The 22,131-nt window shown below is 39.3% G+C and overlaps 1 protein-coding gene and 1 long non-coding RNA gene across 3 annotated transcripts in view; both read left to right on the forward strand.

The window, feature by feature from the left end:
- The window catches only part of dhx40 (DEAH (Asp-Glu-Ala-His) box polypeptide 40), a 264,848-nt gene that overhangs the window by 173,927 nt on the left and 68,790 nt on the right, over positions 1 to 22,131 (forward strand). The window lies entirely within an intron of this gene.
- LOC140367554 (uncharacterized) overlaps positions 1 to 22,131 on the forward strand; it is a 94,210-nt gene that overhangs the window by 38,614 nt on the left and 33,465 nt on the right. For both annotated transcript variants that reach the window (XR_011928126.1, XR_011928125.1), the window contains exons 2-3: positions 346 to 401; positions 20,875 to 20,929. This is a non-coding gene — a long non-coding RNA (uncharacterized lncRNA). The remainder of the gene's footprint in view (positions 1 to 345; positions 402 to 20,874; positions 20,930 to 22,131) is intronic.

Below are 22,131 nucleotides of genomic sequence, written 5' to 3' on the forward strand. Positions count from 1 at the left end.
TCAAAAGGGGCGTGTCACGTGTGCTGGTGCGTCTCTGAGCAGATCTGATGTAGCGGCTGGAGTCTGGGAGCCCACGCTGAAGGGCACCTTCACCACACACAGCCTCTAATGTATGGAGCATTACTGTCTGCTGCCCCGACCGAGAACGGGGCTAATTTATGCATTTAGGACCACAGCCTGTCGGGACGCTGTGTGGGACATTTTCACCTTGTTACCGACTATCATAGGATTTATGTTAACAGTTCTAGCAATGAAAAGTTAAATTATATACTTCTAGGCCCACGATGCTTATAACTATTTTACTGCTGATGAATTTGTACTGAACGTTGTCATGTTTATTTTTAGGGAGGAGAATGAACAAGAAGACCGGCGGCAGTGGACATGGACCCCTGGCCGTGTTTGTAAGTTTACCAAACGTTCTCCCAGACACGCCCAAGTAAAACTGCAAAACGACGTGTACCAGATCGTGTCGTAACGCCAATGAAAATGCTTCAGTTGTCCCAACACCACATCGTTTTCACTGCTCTAAAGTGCAGAATGCAGTGATAATATTGGTGCAGTGGAATATACTCACACATACTGAAAGTTATGGGCTTATCAGGTCCAAAACAAACAAACAAACTAACAAACATTGCGTGGGTTGAAGTGACACATTTCTTTACCTGTCTTCACACAAAGCACAACTCTGGATGTCAAGATTAGCTGGTTTATAGATAATTGTGATTATTCAAGTCAAGATAAAATGAAAATAAATATGTGTGAGAATTGTATGCAGAAACAATGAGACATTTCAGTTCAATCTCCAAAAAAGTCAAACTCTGTGTAAAGCACTTTTTTATCAGGCTGTTTTTGTGCCAATCTCATTATTACTCTGTTTTGTTTTTTGTTATATTCAAACATACAAAACACAGAACACAGAGCACGGCCAGAGATTAAAAAGCAAAATAAGATAAGAAAAAGTGCAAGTCGTACAGAACATTCCATGACATAATATAACACGACGGCTAAACTGACATAAAAGTCACACTAAGTCTGTCAAATCGGTCAGTTTTCAAATCAAGTCAATATCGTTACTTTTTCATTCAGAAAGTTTAATTTCATAACGCTCGTGAGGAATCTGTTAAACGTGTGAATGAAAGCAAATGAAGGACTTGACTGTTGTTTGGTCGAAGCGCCAATAACCATGAAATCCTGATGTTTCTTCTCACAATAACATTAACATTTTATAGCTTGTGACAGCCCTATAAGTAACTAACACATATCTAATTGATCTTTGAGGTAATTAAAGACAAATAGATAACAGAGGTAATTTGCAGTAGTAGAAACCTCTAACGGGATGAAACCGTGGCAGTACATTAGTCTTTTGGTGCATTTGAGTCTTCACTGTCACTCCCCTCACTCCAAGACAATGGTGCAGATGTAAACACGCCCAGGTTCGAGCCGCGGCAGCTGCTCAGACAGAAGGAGCGGCATGGTTACAGTTCCCCTAAACCCTTAATGGGCCCTCGACATGGGGGGCCCGCCTCCTCCGTCCCGTCAAAGATAAACAGGGAGGAGGAGAGGTCAGAGGTCGAACAGGAAGACATGATGAAGGAGGAGGCTGGAGCGGAGGTGAAGGCGCTGTACAGTAAAGCCTCTTAGACTCCTGAAACAGATGTGACTCCGAAGCCCAAAGCTGCAGTGGCAGTTCAGACACGTACATCAGATATAATGCAATACATATCATGTCTGAACTCTTAAAATGGCAAAAAGCAAAACAATGTGCAAAGATTATTTGAGTCAGTTATGTCACAATATCAATTTGTAGTGTTTTGGGGGGGAAACACCACAATTTATCGATTATTCACAATTAACAGTAGATTCTTACATTTCAATTAACATGTTGCAATTACCCAAGTTTGTTTCTGAATGAAAAATTATAAAACTTAATGTGAAAAAGAAATAACCATAAAAGACATTTAGATGTACTTGTTTGACTAAATATTGAAACAAAAGTACTTTATAATGTTTCTAAAATAGTTGATTCCTGTATCCCTAATTACAGTGTTACAGCTATAAAATTATACTAACGTATTGTTTGTTTATTGTTACAGCTATAAAATTATACAAATGTATTATTTCTGTCGTTTATTAAAGAAAACGTTATCCCATATGACTGCAGTAAACCTACAATTTCAGACTTTTATCTGGATCCACTCTAAAATGTTGTCCTTGGTTTTCTATTCACTTGCAATATATAAAAGCCAAACTATAAAAATATTTGCTCATCTTATGATCGTATGAATAGTATATATATATATATATATATATATATATATATATATATATATATATATCTTATAAAGAAACACTTTTGTTGCTCAATAGTTTAAAATTTCAAAGCATTGGGTCTTTTAGTTTTGCATCCATTTGTCCGTGGCTCTATTAAAGCATAAATGTAAAACATGTCAGCAACGTGCTTACTTATAATGTCTGTCCTCAAGGCTTTTCTTTTGTTGCCACTTAAATTAAGCACCAAATGTGGTCTACAGATGCAAATGGGAACCGCACCACTGCTACCTTCTGCTGGAGCGAGCAAAGTTTCAACACACACAAAAAGAAAGCATTTGGTTTGTCTTGACCGCAGGGATGCAATTTTCTCTGTAATTGACAATAACGCTGCGAATAGGAAGTCGACAGGCGTGATATGACACCCACTAACACATGGTTATTATTTGGGGAAGGTTTCATTGAGGTTATTTATCAATTTTTGGTGAGTTCCTTGGGTTTTTTTCGTTGTCTTTTTGCGTGAGTGGCAGAACAACACACCTGGGATCATCAATCAGAGCGCTGTACTTTTGTTGAAGAGCGTATCAAGGCGACAAATGGCGCGTGCAAGGTAATGGGAGATTATTGAGGCATACGCAAATATTTCAGCTCCGCAATTTTCAGAAAAAACAAACAACATTTAAAAGAAGTTATTAGAGTAAACACTGCAGCCATTTCAGAGTGTTGAGCTGTAGTGTGTCAGTGCCGTGGCTGTCACTTTGTCACAATATTTGTATTCATCCGTGTTTGTTTTGAAATGACAATTAACAAAGCAACGAGTCATTTTAATGTGAATTCAAAAAGATTTATTCTCTTTTTACACTTTTCATCTGGGTTGGCCACAGCGAACCGTCAAAGTGATTCATTTTGGCACATGTGAAATGACAGTCATTCCTATTTGTTCAGACACAAAATAAATGTGCTATTTTTTCATGCTCATGTGCGTCGACAAGGTGAAAAATTGTTTTATTGTTTTATTTTCTATATACAATACAATAACTATTTATTTGTCTGCTAGTTCTGAGTGCTAAACCCCAAAACAACTTTCAACATTGAACAAATAGAACAGCGGTAGGTCTGTGTAAAATCAAACGATAAAAAATAAATCAAGCTGGAAAACACAAATCAAAAAAGGGAACAATGTCTGTCCTGATTTAGATTATATTGTACATGTTGTACTTTGTTTGTAACTTGTTGGCTTCAGCTGGAAAAGTGAGTATGTGGTTATTTAAAGAGCCACTAAACAACCTTGTAAATGCGTCTAAAATGGAGTTGTATACACACATCCTTGGACTTCTTTTGACAGTGCATTATTGTTGTTAAGTTATATAATTTCCTCTGCAAACACCTACATATCCTGCAGCATTATGTATCAAACCTGCTGACAATGTAGATGAGACCTCTACTAACATGATCTGAAATACATGCCATTTTGGACTAGGTCAGCAGTTAATTCTTAGAGTTTAGGAACCCTATTTTAAGCAATAAGCAGCATACTAAGTGGTTAATTGCACCCTTGTTAGTGTTTTGAAATACTTATTAATCAATTTTTGCCTGTATGACCATGTTTCACAAGTTATTCATCATTTACAAATGTTTACCATGAATATTCTTATTCTTAATTACTGATGGATGCTAACATGTAGCCTACGTCAGATATCTTATCAAGCAACACTAAATAACCACAAATTATCACATAGTTAACAATCATTATGTGGTCCCTAAAATGATATATCAATCTTTCCGCCTTCTCTCGAATGTTACTACCCTGTTAAAACATAATTTGCGTCCGTGCGTCTCACTGGTTCAGCCCTGTCGTGAGGGGTGTGGTTGATTTTGAGCCCATATTGTGTGTTCCACTGTGAGGCCTGTCCATCTGAAGGTCATGGGCTCGTCTTGGTGGAGAACTGCCAGGGCTGAGAACTGCCTCCACCGCTGCACTGTGTCTGGCACTCGCGTCTTCCCACTGCAGGGCATTGATTAAGTGGCACAGCGGCCCCTCACCTGCTGGAGCTAACCAATCGCAAAGGAGCAGACGTTTCGACCGGCCAATCGCGTTTGAGGGAAATGTTTGGAGTGGCTAGAGACAATCCAGCAGCTGGCGGTGTTGTTTTTTTTATATCATTTTGCGGAGGAAAAAAGTTGTGCAAAATGAGGGGGAGATTATAGGAGAAGTGAAAGGTAATGAAGCATGGCGGGATGGATGATGAAGAAGAGAGGGACAGTGACGCGAAGGGGTGCATCGAGCGAAAAAAATAAATATCGAAAATGATGGTAAGAAAGTTGTGGGGAAAAGGCTTTGAAATGGCGGCAGAGACATGCAGACATCAGGGGTAGAGGGCTGCATTCGTGATCAAGAAACACATGCGCACGCCGTCCAACACACACAAATATTTGGAGCTTTTCAGGGAGCTTTAATGAAGATGTCAAGATGAAAAATGAGCCAGTCAAATCTAATCACGTCAAGAGTTAAGAGGCAAACTTTCGGAGCAGAACTTATACAACAGAGGAAAGTGGATTCTGCAGCAGGCGTATAGTAGGGGTCCAGGAGAGGAGAAAATGCATTAATCACACGCTTTTGCGCAAGAAATGGAGGAGAAGGGAATCACCAAAATATGGAGATTCTGAAATATACACTGGCCGTGGCTCAAATCTCCTTCCTGCTCAAAACTGCAAGCATTAGACACACTAGACTGTAATAAATACTGGCTGAGAAGCACATTTTTAATCATTTAGACGCTCAAGTCCAGCGTACAAAAATGATTTCTTGAAGTAAACAAGAATTCAGCCCTTAAAAGCTTAATATTTGAGTTTGGTATTAGGTTTCAAGAAGATTTAATTCAGTGCGAAGTCCGGGCTGGCCTAGTGAATAGAATATTGAATTGGGTAATCCGTGCATTAAACCATAAAATATTGTTATTAAACAACATGGTTAACCCTTATTAAAAGTTTAACTACACTTCAACATTTTGGGTACACCTGCAGTCGTTATGATCGATGTTAAAAGTGAAAATTATACAGTAAAAAAGAATCAAAATGGAAAACTGGACGAGGGCTGGAGCAACATTTAATCTCTGTTCTCTGTCCCAATTGCATCAGAACATTCCACAACTTCATATGGATAATAGTAATTTACTTGTGTAGTAATTTTGATGGAGAGCGTAAAAAAAAAGAGAGAAAACTATGCCCTTGGGATGACTTTTCCCCTTCTTACCCTTCGTCTCTCAGCTTGTGAAGTCAACTCATGCGTCCTCGCGTCTCATTGGTCCTTCAGATGCTCGTCCTAAGGTGACTCTTGTTGTTGATGCTGTGACACAAACTCAAGCACAAACTGCTTCTTCTTGTCATTGTGTCTAAGTGTCGCTAATTGCTAACATGTCCTCTATTGTCCTCCGAGCTGGTTAAAGCTAACAGAAGCTAATGGTTTAATAATCACATTTGGCCCGGCGCTGCTATGTTTGTTCAACCTTCAGTGTTTTGGTCACGTCGCAGACAGTGGACGTGTTTCTGTAGGTGCTTCAGTGAGCGGGGCGTATCGGGACGGCAACGGAGAGATAAATAACAAATTAAAGATTTCATGGAGAAATGGAGATTACCGAGTGAATGCTATGGTGCCTTAAGATGATCATTTATGGAGACTCATGCATTCAGGAAATAGTTTCTAACAAACAACTAATCATCAGTGTAGATTAGAATATAAAGGATTAACACTCCAACAATCTAGGTTTAACAGAAAATATGTTGATAAATGATAATACTGAATCTATACTGACTCATCAGGAGAGGATTAATCAACTAATTGTGAGTATTTTAAATCTACTTTAAAAATCTGACAGATAGAAATAATCCTTTGACTAGTGGACTACTAAACTAATCGTTAGTCGCTATAATTGTTAGCTCTACTCATAGCTATCTTCTGTCATTTCAAAATATAAGAAAAAGTCTAGTGCAATGAAAAGGTACAAACTACGATAAGAGAACTAATCCTTTACCCTTACTTTCAATTTAAAGTGTAGTATGTAGCAGACATAGTAACCCAGACAAACAATAAAGTACTTTTTTCAGTCTTTATCTCTTTTGAAAGGACGTTCAGCAGATGTTGAATGGCACAAAGCGTCAATAACCTTTAACTATTTCGTAATTTTCCTCAGATTTACATTTCGGCTCAAGTCATTTCGGAAAGTGCTTCAAATATAGCTGTAATTTTCTATTTTGGGGGTGCTATTCTGTGGAGGAGTTGATGGACAGATGAATGGGGCTGTATCCATGGAGGTTTGGTGTAAAAGGCAGAAATGGGGAGTGGTGCACTGCGAGCCAGACAGTCAGACAGGCGTTTCCTCCGCTCTAACTGTTCCTTCTGTTCGACTCTCAGCAACAAACAGCGCGTGTATTCATCCACTGTATCATTATTAATAGCGTTCTGCTATTTTAACACACATCAAAGGGGATTTAAACCTCTTTGATATACTTAATGTGTAGTCTTTACACTGCCTCTGTTATTTGTCAGCCACTGTCAGGTGTCTTTATCAGAACAGCTTCACATGTTTCATTAAGCCGGTCACAATAACACATTTCAAGTACGATATATTGCTACAGGAAAATATCCAGATAAATGATAATATTGAAACTGCTTTATGTGACTGACATTATAACCCTAAAGCAAAATATCCAGTAAACCCTTTTCACAATGTTCTGTAATAAAAACTAATAAAAACAGCAGAATGAAACACTTTAGTACTCTATTTAATATCAATAATTAGTCATATATGTTACTTTTTTTGCTACAGCTCAAATTTTATATAATTAAAAAAAAAAATCACCTAAAGAAAATGTGCAAGTCGATATAGTAATTATCAGGACATGGCTAAGTACTAGTCCTTCTACACACAATATAAATATATCACTACGTTACAGTAAGAGACATAATGTTCCACAGTATAACTTATCCAACGCCATGGAGACAAGCAGGTAAGAATGCATCTTTTTCAATATATAGTATAGTATAGTATAGTATAGTACAGTATAGTACAGTATAGTACAGTATAGTACAGTATAGTACAGTATAGTACAGTATAGTACAGTATAGTATAGTATAGTATAGTATAGTATAGTATAATATTGTATAGTATAGTATAGTAAATATATTTTAAGAATGAAACACCTGTCACCTGTAGTTAGAATGAATGTAAAATAGGTTTAATCCCAGCATGTTTGAGTAATGCCATACTGTCTGTATTGATTCCTGTTTTCACCTACCCCTTATCCCCGCCCACATCGCTGTACTTAGTTACAATTATATGAAAAATTAAGACTGATATATGTAGGGCTCAAAAATGTCATGTAAGCACTTTCCAAAATAAAAACAATCTGCTGCTTGTTACAGTGAAATGTCACTACAAAGAGGCGGCGCTTATCAGACATTATCAGACATTATCAGACATTATCAGACATTATCAGACATTATCAGACATTATCAGACATTATCAGACATTATAAGACCCATAAGGTCCTCTGTGGATGCAGTGTGTGGATCTCAGACGCGTGTCTTCCAATCGAAGAGGCCAGAAAATACTGTGTATGCCGTCCATACAGACAGATCTCCACCACAATAGAGACAATAGACAAAAGTCTCCACACAGCAACACCTGAATTTACCTTTCTTCCCCTTTATATATGGCAGGTCGACAGGTAAATACAGCACCACACAGTGACAGGAGGAATGACAACATCAGTTCTACAGTTTTGAACAGTCAATGAACCTGTTTCTGTTACAAAGACATTAGATCAATATTGAAGTTTACAAAAAACACAATGGAAAATGATGATGATCTACATTCTGTTATTGTTCAATACTAAGGAACTGAAGTATACGTTTGATATGTCTCCTTTACACAATAACATGCATTACACTGATCTTCTTCTATTTGAATACAGTGTAAATTTAGAGGAAAATGTTCCCCCAAAAATGTTGCACTCCTGTGTGAGCCGTGCGACTAACACAATCAACACACCTTTTCCTAAATGAGGATCATAAATATTAATGCATCAACCGTTTCAATTTGCACAAATGCAGCTCAAAATGTGTGGTGCCTTTTCAGCTTTTCGCAGGCTCCTGTCTCAAGTGCCCCTGATTGTTTTTTAATCATTCGCTCCTTCCTGCTGTCTGTGCACTTGTAGGGCTTAAATCACTCAGTTATCTACAGCTGCCTTTCATCTTGTCTATTGAATTAGGCCTAACTCAAAGGACTTCTCCATCTGTTCATGGTCTGTGTTTACTGTCTCAGCATATGGGACGGTTCTGTGAGGTGTCTATAAGTGACCCAGGCTGTCAGCACAAGTTTGTTATGAAGGAATAAATGGTTAGAAATACAACAACAAAAGCTCTAGAGCAGGTTTGCTTAAGGCAGGTTATGAAATCAGAAGTATTCAAGTCTTCTGTTTTCCTTGGACGATTGCCTGAAAAGGTTAGGGTATATTTATAGAACAAACACTGTTGCATTAAGTGTCAGCTTTTAAAATTATGAGGAAAAAAGGCTCACAAATGGAAAAGGGTGGTGAAGTTTAAGATTAGATGTATTTTTCTACTAAAGGGAAACCAACTATGTACAAAATCCTCTCAAAAACTGCTCTAAAAACTGAATGTGGGTGGAAAAAACATTTTAGAATATAAAGATTAGATTAGATATTGCATATTTGGTTGGGGGAAGATTTTATCTCATAAGAAATGTAATTGTTTACTTGAGCACACAGACAAACCTGGATCAGACGCGCCAGTGACAATGTATAATGCCATTTTGTAATATTCCAAAGTTAACACCTAACCCCTAACACTACTACATGTACACTACTTATACATCATTACCAGTGTAGTAACTTGATTTGAGGATATACATTACATCTCATATCTTATCATAATGTTATTACTGACTTTGCATTTAGGTGACTCAACGTTCTGTTTAGGTGCAGCATCTCTCTCATCCTTGCCTTTTGCTTGCATTGCTGAACTCTATCTCCCATTCGGACATATTTCTATGACAGTTGAACGTGTACTCTGGCCATCCGACACATGAAATGAAGTGTAAGTGTGATGTAGTCGGGAGGAGAGGCGCGCTGTACTCCTGACAGCAGATATGAAGAGGCTGGAGTTCCAACAGTTCTCCTGACAGGACGACCCGCTGTAACACGAGCCCACTTTCACACACGTCTGACATGAAACACGAGACCCATGTACAGAGCAGCTCCAGGGAGACAACACAGATGTAAAAGATCGAAGCAACCGGCCTTCTCATACTCATGTTCAGTTTGTTGGATTGTATATGGAATTGCATTATCAGAGAAACAAAGGACGCAGATTTTACGGGCTGATTCCACTACATGCCTCTGCACCAGGAACTCTGCAGTAGTGCCGCGCCCGTCGTAGTGAACAGTTCTACATTCGGTGTATGGGCTGTGCAGGTCTGCGCCACTGATCCGCCACTGCATAGAGCCCCCCCGATAACAGAACGGATCAAGTTTATTTTCTTTGACGGCGGCGTACGGGCAGATCAATTTCCAGAGTCCGGCACTCATCAAACAAGAGAAACAACGTAAAAACAAGAAAACTGTACACACAACAGCTTAATGCTTAATCACCCACAAGGTAGAGAAAAAACATGCTTAAATGTACAGAATAAACAGAGGTTGATTTCGGTCTTTAATGAGGACTTATTTGATAAAGTTATGATCTTGTGCAGGTTCTTCTCGAGCTCGAGGAGACAAAACGCATCCAATAATCGAAGGTTTGCGCCCTCAGTTGGAGGCAGCATCAGTGCAGCAGAGGTGACATGCCTGCATTTCTGCACGTTAGCAGAAATGCCTAGACTTCCACTCCCCAGACACTTCTCAAAGCCTCATGCGCAATAATGTTATAGCCTTGGATCTGTGGGTGATTTACAGCCACGTATAGCATGGATAATTGCCATATAAAAGCGAAATGTGCTTACCAGATACAGTATTAACATTCAAGAAATGTAACCGAAGCTTTGTTTGTCATACAGAGTTGAATGGAATTTGAATAGATGTGATGTCTAGAGTGCCGCATAGAAATATATTGACTATCACATGTTTTTCTCATATCCTGTTGCCCTAATAGTCTGTATACATCGACAGAACAAAGGATCCTTTTGTGCAACAAGCTCTGGTTGCAACATTTCCTTCACTGTAGGGCTGTATACATATCCATGAACAGTACACCCAGCAGCCTGGCCGCATGTGTGTGTTTTGTAGCTTATTGTTTATTAAGAAAGACTGGAGTTGAGAGTTCCGATGTCCCAGAGGAGCGCAAGCTTTGCCCCGAGCCTGGCTGAGTACGAAGCCCTCCCGCTTTTTGTCAAAACCCACTTGGCGTTCCTCTCCTCAGGCTATCAGACCGGCAGACTGTAGATCCACACTAGTGCGGTCATAAAGGAAACAGTTTTATTAGAATGCTATTTCAAGAAACAGGATAAAAAAATAATTAGACTCTGACCAAAAAGAACAAACGGCAAATGAAATACAGCCGTTTGGAGTCAATACGTTTGCATTTACTAGTGAAGTGGTGCAGGGTTGTTGTCATTTTTCAGACAGATTTGTTTTTTTACACCCCCAAGTCTATTAAAGATGCATAGTAGGATGCTTCATCACAGTTGTTAATCAGAGCTCTCTCACATGCTTGATTTATTTCAGACATTAATGGCCCAAGAAAAAAATAACCCACAGAGTTGAGTGGCCAATGGCTGTGCAAGAAGTAAATAGATTTATACACTATATCATGGGGATGTTTCTGTAGTTAGTTTCATCCATCCTTGGTGGGTCAAAACATGAACAAGTCTTGCACCTGCGGAATTGACTTGAATAACTGGAAATGTACTGTATTAAGACGTAAAAGTCATGATGTATGGACCCATCAAAGCAGCAAAAATACAACAACTGATTTATTAAAGTTACTTATTTTTCATCACCTTTATTTATCTCAGTCAGTTTTATAGTTAATTAGCTGTTTTTTGCTTTTTTTTTTACTGGGTCCTCGTTTATTTGAGATACAAGTTTGAATTTAGTCCAAGTTACTCAATTTATATATAACCCTAGATTGGGCTGATATTCTTTCCTGATATGGACTGATCACCCGGAGGAAACCTACACAGACACACAGAGAACATGCAAACTCCACACAGAAAAGGCCCTGCCGCCCAAGGGCCTTCTTGCTGCTGCGTCTGTATCTCTTATTAAAAACAAAAACACACTCTGCACCTGGAGAACACCTCCATAGGTTGAAACAAGGCCCCATTTTTTTTCTTTTCATAAAGGACTTTTAGAATGTCACACTTATTGTATTTTGGTCCTAAATTGAGCCCATTTTAGACTCTGTTCTAGTCCTTGTTAACTCCTTATCTAGTCCAGGTTTAGTTTTGGGTTTAGTCCTAGTTTAGCCTCACTTTGTCTGTGATGTATTTCCACATGTCATCAGAGAGACTTGGACAATCTTGCAAAGCCCTTGGATGATACTGCACTTTAAGATGATATGCCGTATTATCATTCAGCAAAATGAGGCTTATTATGGTGTTTTAATGTTTCGAATTGTCCTTGAACATCACATGATTTTTGTTTTTACTATTCAGACCAGACAGTCTAAAATAAAATGGTTTTCAATGTGAAATTCCTGAACATAAACAAGACAGATGTTTAACCCTCACCATTTAACACAAACATTTGTCAAAAGTCTTCCTCCATATTCATTACCCCAATGTTAAACCTGCATCTTTAATAGAGTTGAGTGGGAGAGAGATTGAATAAATGATTACACTTTATTACACACTACACAGCACTGCCTCTGATTTAATTTCAAAAAGCAAACCAGATAAGTTCCACCTTCTAGTTCCTGAGTCCGAACCTCTGAAAGCTTAGTCCGGATCTCTCAAGAGTTTGAATCAAATCTCAAGTCCTCATCTTGGCAGAGATGAAAGTATGAACCCTCAAACCACAAGTCCAGGTCAATAATTGATCTTTTTCATAACCCTCTTGTACAACTAAACTTATTTCTGCTGAGTATTTGAAAATCCTTTAAGTACCCACATGTGCGCTCTATCTACTGTATAATCTCATCATGTGTGCGTGCCCATCCCCTTCGCCTCGTGTTTGTTTGTGTTGTATCCAGTTGCCGCAGCCATATGCTCGCCGAAGCCGCTGGTATCGCACTCTGTAGCGGGTCTCAGTGGCCTGCTGTTCTCAGGGCTCGCCTCCTCTTGTCCAAACAAAGAGTGCACTGACAAAAAGGATCCACGTTCACAAGAGACACTCTGAACATATTGTTTTACCGATCCACTTTCTGCACAGGTACAGTATGTAGTAGCTCTCAGCGCCTGTGGCCACAACCAGACCTGCTTCACTTCATCATTTGAGTTGTTGAAATGACTCACTGTCACTGTATCTTTTCAGTGCATATCTGTTTGACCAACTCTGCAGGTACTGTTGTACTTGTGTGCAGAAACCTGCAGTTTGACTGTTCTGCCACATCGTGTGGAGGGCCCTTCGCTCTGGAATGCCTTGGCCTTGGACAAAGTCAGGAGTTGGAAGAATTGGATAAAGTGCTCTATGAGTGTATGAGTGACAGTGAGGGAGGGACACCTGAGTCCCTCTTAAACACAGCTGTGACGATTGTCCTGAATGCTGAACCTGTAATCACTGTACACTGTGCTTGTGTAGAAAAAAAGTCCTTTTCTCTGCTGCTGCCTGTGTCCTAGAAATTCTCTTTTAGTGGCTGTTGTGTATTCTGTTTGAAGCGCTGCTTGACAGCTTCATTTGTGAAGTGTCTCAATTAGGCAGAATATTTCTGCCGACATATCTCGACACCCAGACTGTCTCACCAGAACATGAAAGCCTGAGCTTAAGGAAGTCATCACACACCTCGCAGTGAGAGACGCACACACATGCAACACTAAAAATAGAGCAGCTATCCTGCTAACGCTGGTTAATGCTCCTCACCCCAGACACTTGGATTTGCATATCTTTAATGTGCTTTTTCACTCCCTGTCTTGTGGAACAGTCTGAGCTCTTATAGGAACTCTCGGGAGGGCTTGCAGTGCATGTTGGGAGGCAGCTTTTTGTATCCAAAAGTAGGAAAAAAAGCTGGCTGAAAAGATTTCAACAATTGTGGTAATTAGAGATTTTGGAATGGCCAGACTCCACAGCTTCGAGCCGCTCACTTTCCCTCGCTCTCCTCTCTTTCACTGTAATGCTGTCCATCTGCTCGGGACAGAAAGGTATTGAGTTAGTCTGTATAGTCCTGCCATCTGGGCTGGGACACTCCCACAGCTCAGAGACCACTTCTCAACTGTCCCGGCCATCCGGACTCTGGCTCTAACTTTGCACCACAGGTTGTACATTTACTGTATATAGAAACACTGCACCTCTAAATGCCTCATTCATTCAGAATCTCTTTGTTTTTGATCTACAGCAGTGCATTTTAATAAGTGCATAGTTCTGTGTCCCTCACCACCACTAGATGGAGTTGTGAGGTGTGCTCTGTTGACTCCAACTGCTTTTAATTTCCTTTACAGTGTGTACTCTTGTTGTATTCTATCTTTGATTTATTTATTTTATAGGCTATATGAGAACCAATTCTTGGTCAATGCCCAGGTCTTGTCTTAGTTAATTAGTTAGTTAGTCAGTTAGTTAGTTAGTTAGTTAAAATATGATTAAATCTTTACAAAAAAGACAGTACAAAAATTGCTATAAATACTGAAGAATAACTACATACCATCATTTTACCTTAAAATCCAAATGGCTTTGTCATTGCATTGGTCCAGTCTGTTCTGTTGGACCGTGGACAGAGCGGTGATCTGGATGAGGTCATATTATCACAGTGTTAGCATGTCCTTACGCTGTATTGAACAGAACAGAGCGGTGCCAGTTGAGGTGCAGCCAATATACAGGGTGCTTATGAATCTCAGGGGACCACTTTCAGTCTTGGCTTCTCCCACTGCAACACTGTCGCAGTCATGAATCCACCTTTTAATAGTTTGTGCAGTGAATATAGCCAAGTTCAATTTAGGACAAGAACTTCACTTCACTCACTTTTAACATATACATGACGTTTTCCTATTGCAAATAAACCTGCAGAGGAAATATGAGATGCTACAGTAATTGCAAAAAATACTCGACTTGTGTATACACAATATGTTCAGGGACACCTCAGAAAGGACACAGCACTTTATCCAAATCAGATCTAGAGTTTGGCATATTTTCCCAAATGTACAAAACAGATGTGCTTCAACTACTAAGAGAAGTTAGCCTTTAAAACAAGGAATTGGTATTTTCTGCAGCTCATAGCCTGAATGTAACAATAAATCTATTCTCTAATACATTCAACCATGTTTTAACAACAGAAAGACCATCATTTCTGTTTTACTCTGCTGCATTATGCTCTTTTGTTGTTTGAGCAAAACAAACCACTCTTACTTAAAGTGTATGAATAAGGCTTGTGCTTCCAAGTTCCATTGATATTACTTTAAAAATGTTTTAAAACAATATACACCTAAGTTAACCTTTTCAGTGTAGTTGATTCAGACAAGCTCGATCCCAAAGTGTTCTCTGTTTATTTATTAAATGAATTGTCTGCAGTGGAAGAGTCTGATAATGTAAACACAGCTTGACTTCCTCACAGTGCTCCGTGGTAAACAGCCCATCCTGCCTGAACCCACTGTACACTGTCTATATATTCAGCTTGTCTTAAATAAACTCAGTCTTATCGGTTACACATGTTCCAGGCAGCCCAGAAAACTCAACGGCATGCAATTTGTCTTGTTCATCTGGTTTTATCTAAGGACTCAACAGTGATGTCCAATCATTTTTAAAGCTTGTTTGGGCCAATAAGCGTTAGTTGACTAAGGACCCAAGACCTATAATGTTATTTATTGAAAACAACCCACGTATTGGTCATTAGTTACCACATAGCTGATTGGCCTCTGTCGTCCATATCTCTTAATATTTAAATTTGTCAACAAGTCTCAGTAAACTGTACATTTCCTTGTTTTAATGTGGGCTGCACAGCCGACTATCAAAACAATCATATTTGCTATCTGGACCAGTATACAGACTCTAAAACACATGTAAAAGACCTTTATAACAAAGACAGTAGCGTTATTAAATCAAAATTTAGCATTTATTTATTTATTTCAGTCACCATTTTTTCAAAATGTATTTGGTTGAAAATATATATTTTTAATATTATCATTTTTCAATTTTTTATATATATATATTGATATTAATTATCCATCCATCCATTTTCAACCGCTTGTTCCCTTTTGGGGTCGCGGGTGACTGGAGCCTATCCCAGAGACTTTGGGCCTTAGGTGGGGTTCACCCTGGACAGTGGCCAACTCGTCACAGGGTCAACACAGAGACAGAGACATTACAGACAGCAAAACTCTCACAATCATTCACTAGGGCCAATTTAGAGTCACCAATTTTACCTAACATATTAATTATCAAATAATCAAAATAATAAGTCCAAGACTATAGACTTACACCAGTTGACTACTAAAATACTGTAGTTATATAGATTATACAGTGTTTAGGATTTCCTTTATCATTCCTGCACATGTCCAAACTGTCCTGTTTGACTCTATCATATAATGTATGTATTCATGTTTACACAGATCTGATTTGGCCTTTTGCTTTTTTAATATTACATTGAGCTATAAATGTTTCAATATTTACCAACAAAAATATATTTCAACTTCTGCCAGCAATATGTTACAGCTAATAGAAATACAGCAGCTTTCAGTAAGTGGCTCAAAACCCACATAATATTAGATTTTTGCAAATATCTTCAAGAATCACAGGGCTTCATGACCAGAAAGCACTTTGCAGATGGAAATGTGTCAACAAATTTAATTGAGGCAAGTTCAAAAAGAAAGCTGGTTCATTTCCACTGGTTCAGTTACTCCAGCCCAAAAGACGACACAGTGTCAGTGAGTGAACCAGTCATGTCAGCCTTGTAGCATTTGGATTTGTTTTAATAAACTTTCCACATTGCTACTGTTAAACTCTAGTCTTATCTCAAGTTGATAGTGACTTTGAAAGTGCTAATATTCCCATATGTGACTGCTGGAAGAAGAGGAAGTCAGTCTGTACTAATTAAGATGAGTATTGGACCATGACAAACTCTCCCGGCTGCAACTCAAATGTTCACTGCTAAAACTTGTTCTGGTTCAGTTTTCCCTCTAATGTGGGGGAACTGATACATGGCAGTCCAAGCCTTGAAAGCTCCATTTTAAAGTTCATTTTCGTTTTTGTTATTTCAGAATGCAGCTCGAGCTCAAGGCTGAACGAACATATTTAGTGCCAAATCTGCCAAGAAAGTGATACTGCAGCTTTCCTTGGGCATGTCAGGCAGATTGGCTTTTGTATTGTACATGGATCCAGGCGAAAATACATGGCGTGTTTGTGGCTGCCATGGTGGAAAGTAAACACAATGACTCAACTTTTGGAGATAATAACCACCGCAGGCGTCTTTCAAACTTACAATGTTGGCTGAAAGTTACCAGCTCTTGCACATATATATTTTGTTTGATGGAAATATGATCAACATGTGAAATGAACCTCATATCTAACTATATGAGTCTACATTAATTTTCCTATTGAAATGATGAGTAGGGCTGTGTAGTTATACCATTCACGTATGAACCGGATCCAACCCTGAATCATTCTCTGGGTCTGTCCCTCAAAATCAAGCACTCAAAGCACCGGAACTTGTGTTTTATTGCCAGAAAAAGCACCTCCGATAAAGCTCGATGTGTCGTCTCTGGTACCAGAAGCTCACTGACCCACATCATCTCTCTCTGTCTACTTTCGCTCTTTCAGGGCATTTGCCTTCCTCCTTATTCATTCACGCGCCTTCAACCTTCACATTAAGCCACTTTATTCAATTGAGATTTTAACATGTCAAGGTGGCTAGCGCAGTGCGGCAATTGTCAATCAAACAAACAAGCTCAAACAGCAGCGGTGGGACTCGACTTGACAACAGAGCGGGGAAAAGGGCCTTTTTAAGTCTTTGAATATTGCATTTTTTTCACCCGGAATTCACCCCTGTCTTGTGTTTTTTGTGTCTGTCTGTGTGTGTCTGTTGTGTGTGTCTGTTGTGTGTGTCTGTGTGCCGCCCTGTGTGCCTGCCCGTCCATCAGCCCGACATTCTCATCTAGGCCACACAGCTGTCCTCCAACAGAGCAGCCCGGGCCCAGTGCCAGCCAGCGGGCGCCAGTTTGGTAGTCCATCACTGGCATTAAAGACATGTTATCCACCCGAGTCCATCCACGCAGCTTATGGCCCTGATCCTCCTGTCCAAACCCCCCCCGCGTCGCCCCTTTACTCAAACGGGGGGTCTCTACTTGCTTTATCAGCATGGAACCCAGGCATCCAGCGTCCAGTATTAGCGCTCTTAAAACATGTACACAAATAAATGAGGAGGAGGGGACGGCTGGAAATAACTGCTTTCTCATCTCCAGCCAAACGGCCTCTCTACCCGGGTCATTGTGTTCAAAGCAACACTTTTGCTGTCAGTCGCTGTCCCTCACTCGTTCTGATATCTAGACATGCACCAATACTGTTTCAGATCTGGATATCGGATATGAAATGCTGTTGCAGAGTTGGTGATGAAACAACTGCACTTTTCTATCAGATATGTTGACTTTGTTGTTAAGGAAAGTCCCCACACTGGCAACAGGAATCAATAGATACTTAAATTAGGTGGGCAAAATATTAAATTATGGACAAAATTGTCAATACTGTTGTGAAGAATCAGGAAATATCTCCAAAAAAAAGGAGAAGAAGCTGATTAAAGATAAAAAATGTAACTTACAGTATATTGTAAAGTTGCAAACAAGGGCATAAAGTGATACTTCAGCACTTTTGTGGGTAAAATTCGTTCACATTTGTCTGATATATTTAAATACACATCCTAGCACATTTCTGTTGGGTTGCCAAATATCATCTAATACCCCTAACTCGAAACAAAGACTGAAACATGTAGATTGGTGCACCTTCACTAGTCCTCATATATAGAAAAGTACATTTGGTTTTCCATATTGTATTAAGAAAAACAAGCTGAATCTGGACCAGTCAGAAAATGCTGAACCAGGAATAAAAACTGCCTCTATAATTAAACCAGAAATAAGCTACATATTACTTTATTACTACTATAATCACAGATTGTTGAGGATAAAGATTACAAACATAATGAGTGTGAAATCTGCCAAGGAAGTGATACTGTAGTGTTCCTTGGGCCTGTGAAGCAGATGGGACTTTGGATCTTGTTTTTCAGCATCAGTCCTTCGTCTGTGCATCAGCCTGTTTATTTTTAAATATTGTTCTGTCTGCGCATCTATGTCACCCTGACCCTCCCATTGCTCTGGCATTTAAATCAAACTTGATTTAAATGCCAAGCAAAAGACATGACTTACCGTATTTTCCGGAGTATAAGTCGCACTAGCCAAAAAAAGCATAATAGAGAAGAAAAAACACATATAAGTCGCACTGGAGTATAAGTTGCATTTTATGTGGAAATGTATTTGATAAAATCCAAGACCAAGAACAGACATTTAATTTCAGTTATGCACAATTGATAGAGAGTTACAACGTACAAAAGTAAAAGTACTATATATTTTTACTGCGCTACAATTGAGAGCAGGTGTACTTTCCATTCCATTACCTTTTTTTAACTGGTATAAAGTAATTCCCACTTGTTTTTTGTGTTTTTAGCACATTCATGTTGATATCCTGCCAAAGGTTTTGAGTTCAAGTCTTGGCTTTGAGCAAAAAAAAATACAAATATAAAAAGTAAGTAGAAACATTGTGAAATAGTTTTTAAACTAAAGTAAATTTCGTAGTTCATGTACACAATTTCAATACTTTTACTTTAGTGGATTTTTTAAATATGTGATACTGCTTTTACTTTAATACATGCATTTCTTCTGTGTCTGGTATTTTACCAACAGAAATGCAGTATTTCTTAAAACACTGTATCACAATCTGACAATATCACAATAGCATACGGTCACATGATCACAATTTGATTTTTATCACCATTTGTCCCAGTCACAGCACAGACAAGAACAGCTCAGGCGACAGAGGAGATGTTGTTCGTCTTAAAGTTAGGCCCAAACACTCATAAGGCAGCGAAAAATACAAACTCAGCAATGTTCGCATCACCCCGGTGTTTGTGTAATGTAGATGAAGGCTTTCACGTTCAAAAGGGCTGTTTATTTCCAGCTATACTTAGACACATAGTGGACTTTGTGCTAAAAATACATCTGCCTTGGATTCGGCAGAGGATTCATACCGAGCCTTGTCCTCATTCTTTCCATGTTAATTTAATGCAAAAGCTATAATCCACTTTGAGCAGCGGTGTTGGTGTGCGAGCGTCACTTCGAGTGTCCATTCGAGGGTCATCGTTTCGCAGGACCTCGGCGGACTGCTGCATTTAGCCACTTTACACACCGCCACTCGCTACAATTGAGAGGTTTGCGCCATCAGCCTTTCTGTGGTTTGGGTGGGTTTGATGTCGCTTCGAGTCAAGCGATCTTTACTGTTGAAATAAAGGTGAAGGTCAGCGGAGGTGGGAAAGTGGTTGGAGAAAGAGATTTTAGCATCATTATATTCATTGGTTTCGAGCGCGTGACATTTTCTGTTCCGTATTGAGGACTTTTACTGTTCTTTTCGATGACCATCACTATTAAACCCATGAATGTGGACTGTTTATGTACCGACCTGCAATTGGACGAACATTAAAAGTCACGTCTGAGTTTGAAATGTCTAGTAGTCGAACACAAATGCACAAAACATACAAGTTTAAATATTATGCCGTGGATCAAGGATCATCTACATGAATATTATACACATTATATTTAGTTCCAACATCATACTGTAGCTGTATTAATTTACTTATTTGTTTTATTTGGCATGTACAATGCAGTTAGACATAGTTTCAAAGCAAAATTGCACTTATTCGACTCTAGAAATATAATAACTCGTTCATTCAGCCTCACACTTTCGCTCTCAGACACTATTCACAAGTGGGTACTGTTTTAGTTTGTTTTCAGATGCCTTGAGCCGAGAGGTGAATCTTTTGACCTCAGAAATGCTCTTAATCTCTGTGGGCAGCGAGATCCACAGTCTATAGCCCTCATAAGAAAACACTGACTGTCCAAAAGATTTTACAGTTTTTTTTTTTTTTTTTAATTTGAGCTTGTCACGGTGCTGCCGCTCATTTTACACAATTTAGTTCAGAAGCAGAATCAGAAAAGGTTTATTGCCATTGCTTATGAAGTACATTTAAAAAAAGTACAGACCTTGAACCAGATAAATTGTTAAATGAATGTTTAAAATTAGTAGTCATGAAAAGATGAAGTAGAAACAATAATACTTCATCTTTTCATGATGAGCTTTTTACTTATATGGGACATTTTCCCATTTCGATTCAGTACAATTCAATTAAGGGGTTGTGTGTGGATTTCTCTATATTAACTCCCATTGTTTTTGACTTTCTGTTCCCAGCTGTAATTGGGTGAACATCGCTGCTGAATGCTGAAGCTGCTGGATATTCAGAAAGGTAATTTTAACCAATTCCAATGGCTTAAAAAAAAAATGTATTTATACTTGTATTCCTCCCTCTGTTAGTTTTGATTGCTTTGATCACTCACTGCAGATGCATCCTTGACCATTCCCAATACCAGCGTGTGAGGCCTAATGCGTTGTTGGTTCTCACATGATGTTTTTTTTTTCTACTGCAACATCCCTCACATTTTATTGACTTCAAATTTTTGGGTTCAGTTTCCCACGTCTATATCCTTTGAAGAAGTATGAAAAGAGAAGCGATTGGTTAAAAAAAGGGAGATTGACGGACAGCTGCAGACAGGAGAATGGGACGAGGCAGGAAATATAGTATAGTTTACTGGTAATTTTATGCTTCATTAGGTCAAATTTCAAACTGTACTATGCTATGCATGTCAGGACTTAATCCAAATATCTCCAAAGTCCCAAAGTTTGCATGTGTCTCTTTGGGTTTCCTCCAAGCGCTCCAGTTTCTCTCATCACCTCCAATTGAGCTCTTTAAACCGTGCAAATTACACACTTTTTACTCACGGTTTTAGTTACTTCTTCCTAATTAAACATGCTATTAGCTCCATGCTATTTGTGAAGCTATTGTGTCCAAGTATTTCACTTGTGGATCTGTCTGGAAATCACCTGCCCTAGATCAGGTGCCAAGAAAGTCCCCCTAAGTGTGGCCCCAGTCCTTAGTTCCTACTCTGTGCAAAAGTGTGGCCCCAGTCCTTAGTTCCTACTCTGTGCAAAAGTCTGGCCCCAGTCCTTAGTTCCTACTCTGTGGAAAAGTGGGGCCCCAGTCCTTAGTTCCTACTCCGTGCAAAAGTGTGGCCCCAGTCCCTAGTTCCTTCTCTGTGCAAAAGTGTGGCCCCAGTCCTTAGTTCCTACTCTGTGCATAAGTGTGGCCCCAGTCCTTAGTTCCTAATCTGTGCAAAAGTGTGGCCCCAGTCCTTAGTTCCTAATCTGTGCAAAAGTGTGGCCCCAGTCCTTAGTTCCTACTCTGTGCAAAAGTGTGGCCCCAGTACTTAGTTCCTACTCTGTGCAAAAGTGTGGCCCCAGTCCCTAGTTCCTTCTCTGTGCAAAAATGTGGCCCCAGTCCTTAGTTCCTACTCTGTGCAAAAGTGGAGCCCCAGCCCTTAGTTCCTACTCTGGAACTAAGGATGGAACAAAAAAAGCTTCCGACAGTGCGGAAAAAAACCCTAATAATGT

The sequence above is a fragment of the Eucyclogobius newberryi genome, unplaced genomic scaffold (genome assembly GCF_026437365.1).
Source record: "Eucyclogobius newberryi isolate DKJ021-1_F unplaced genomic scaffold, fEucNew1.0.hap1 SCAF_10, whole genome shotgun sequence".
Classification (NCBI taxonomy): domain Eukaryota; kingdom Metazoa; phylum Chordata; class Actinopteri; order Gobiiformes; family Gobiidae; genus Eucyclogobius; species Eucyclogobius newberryi.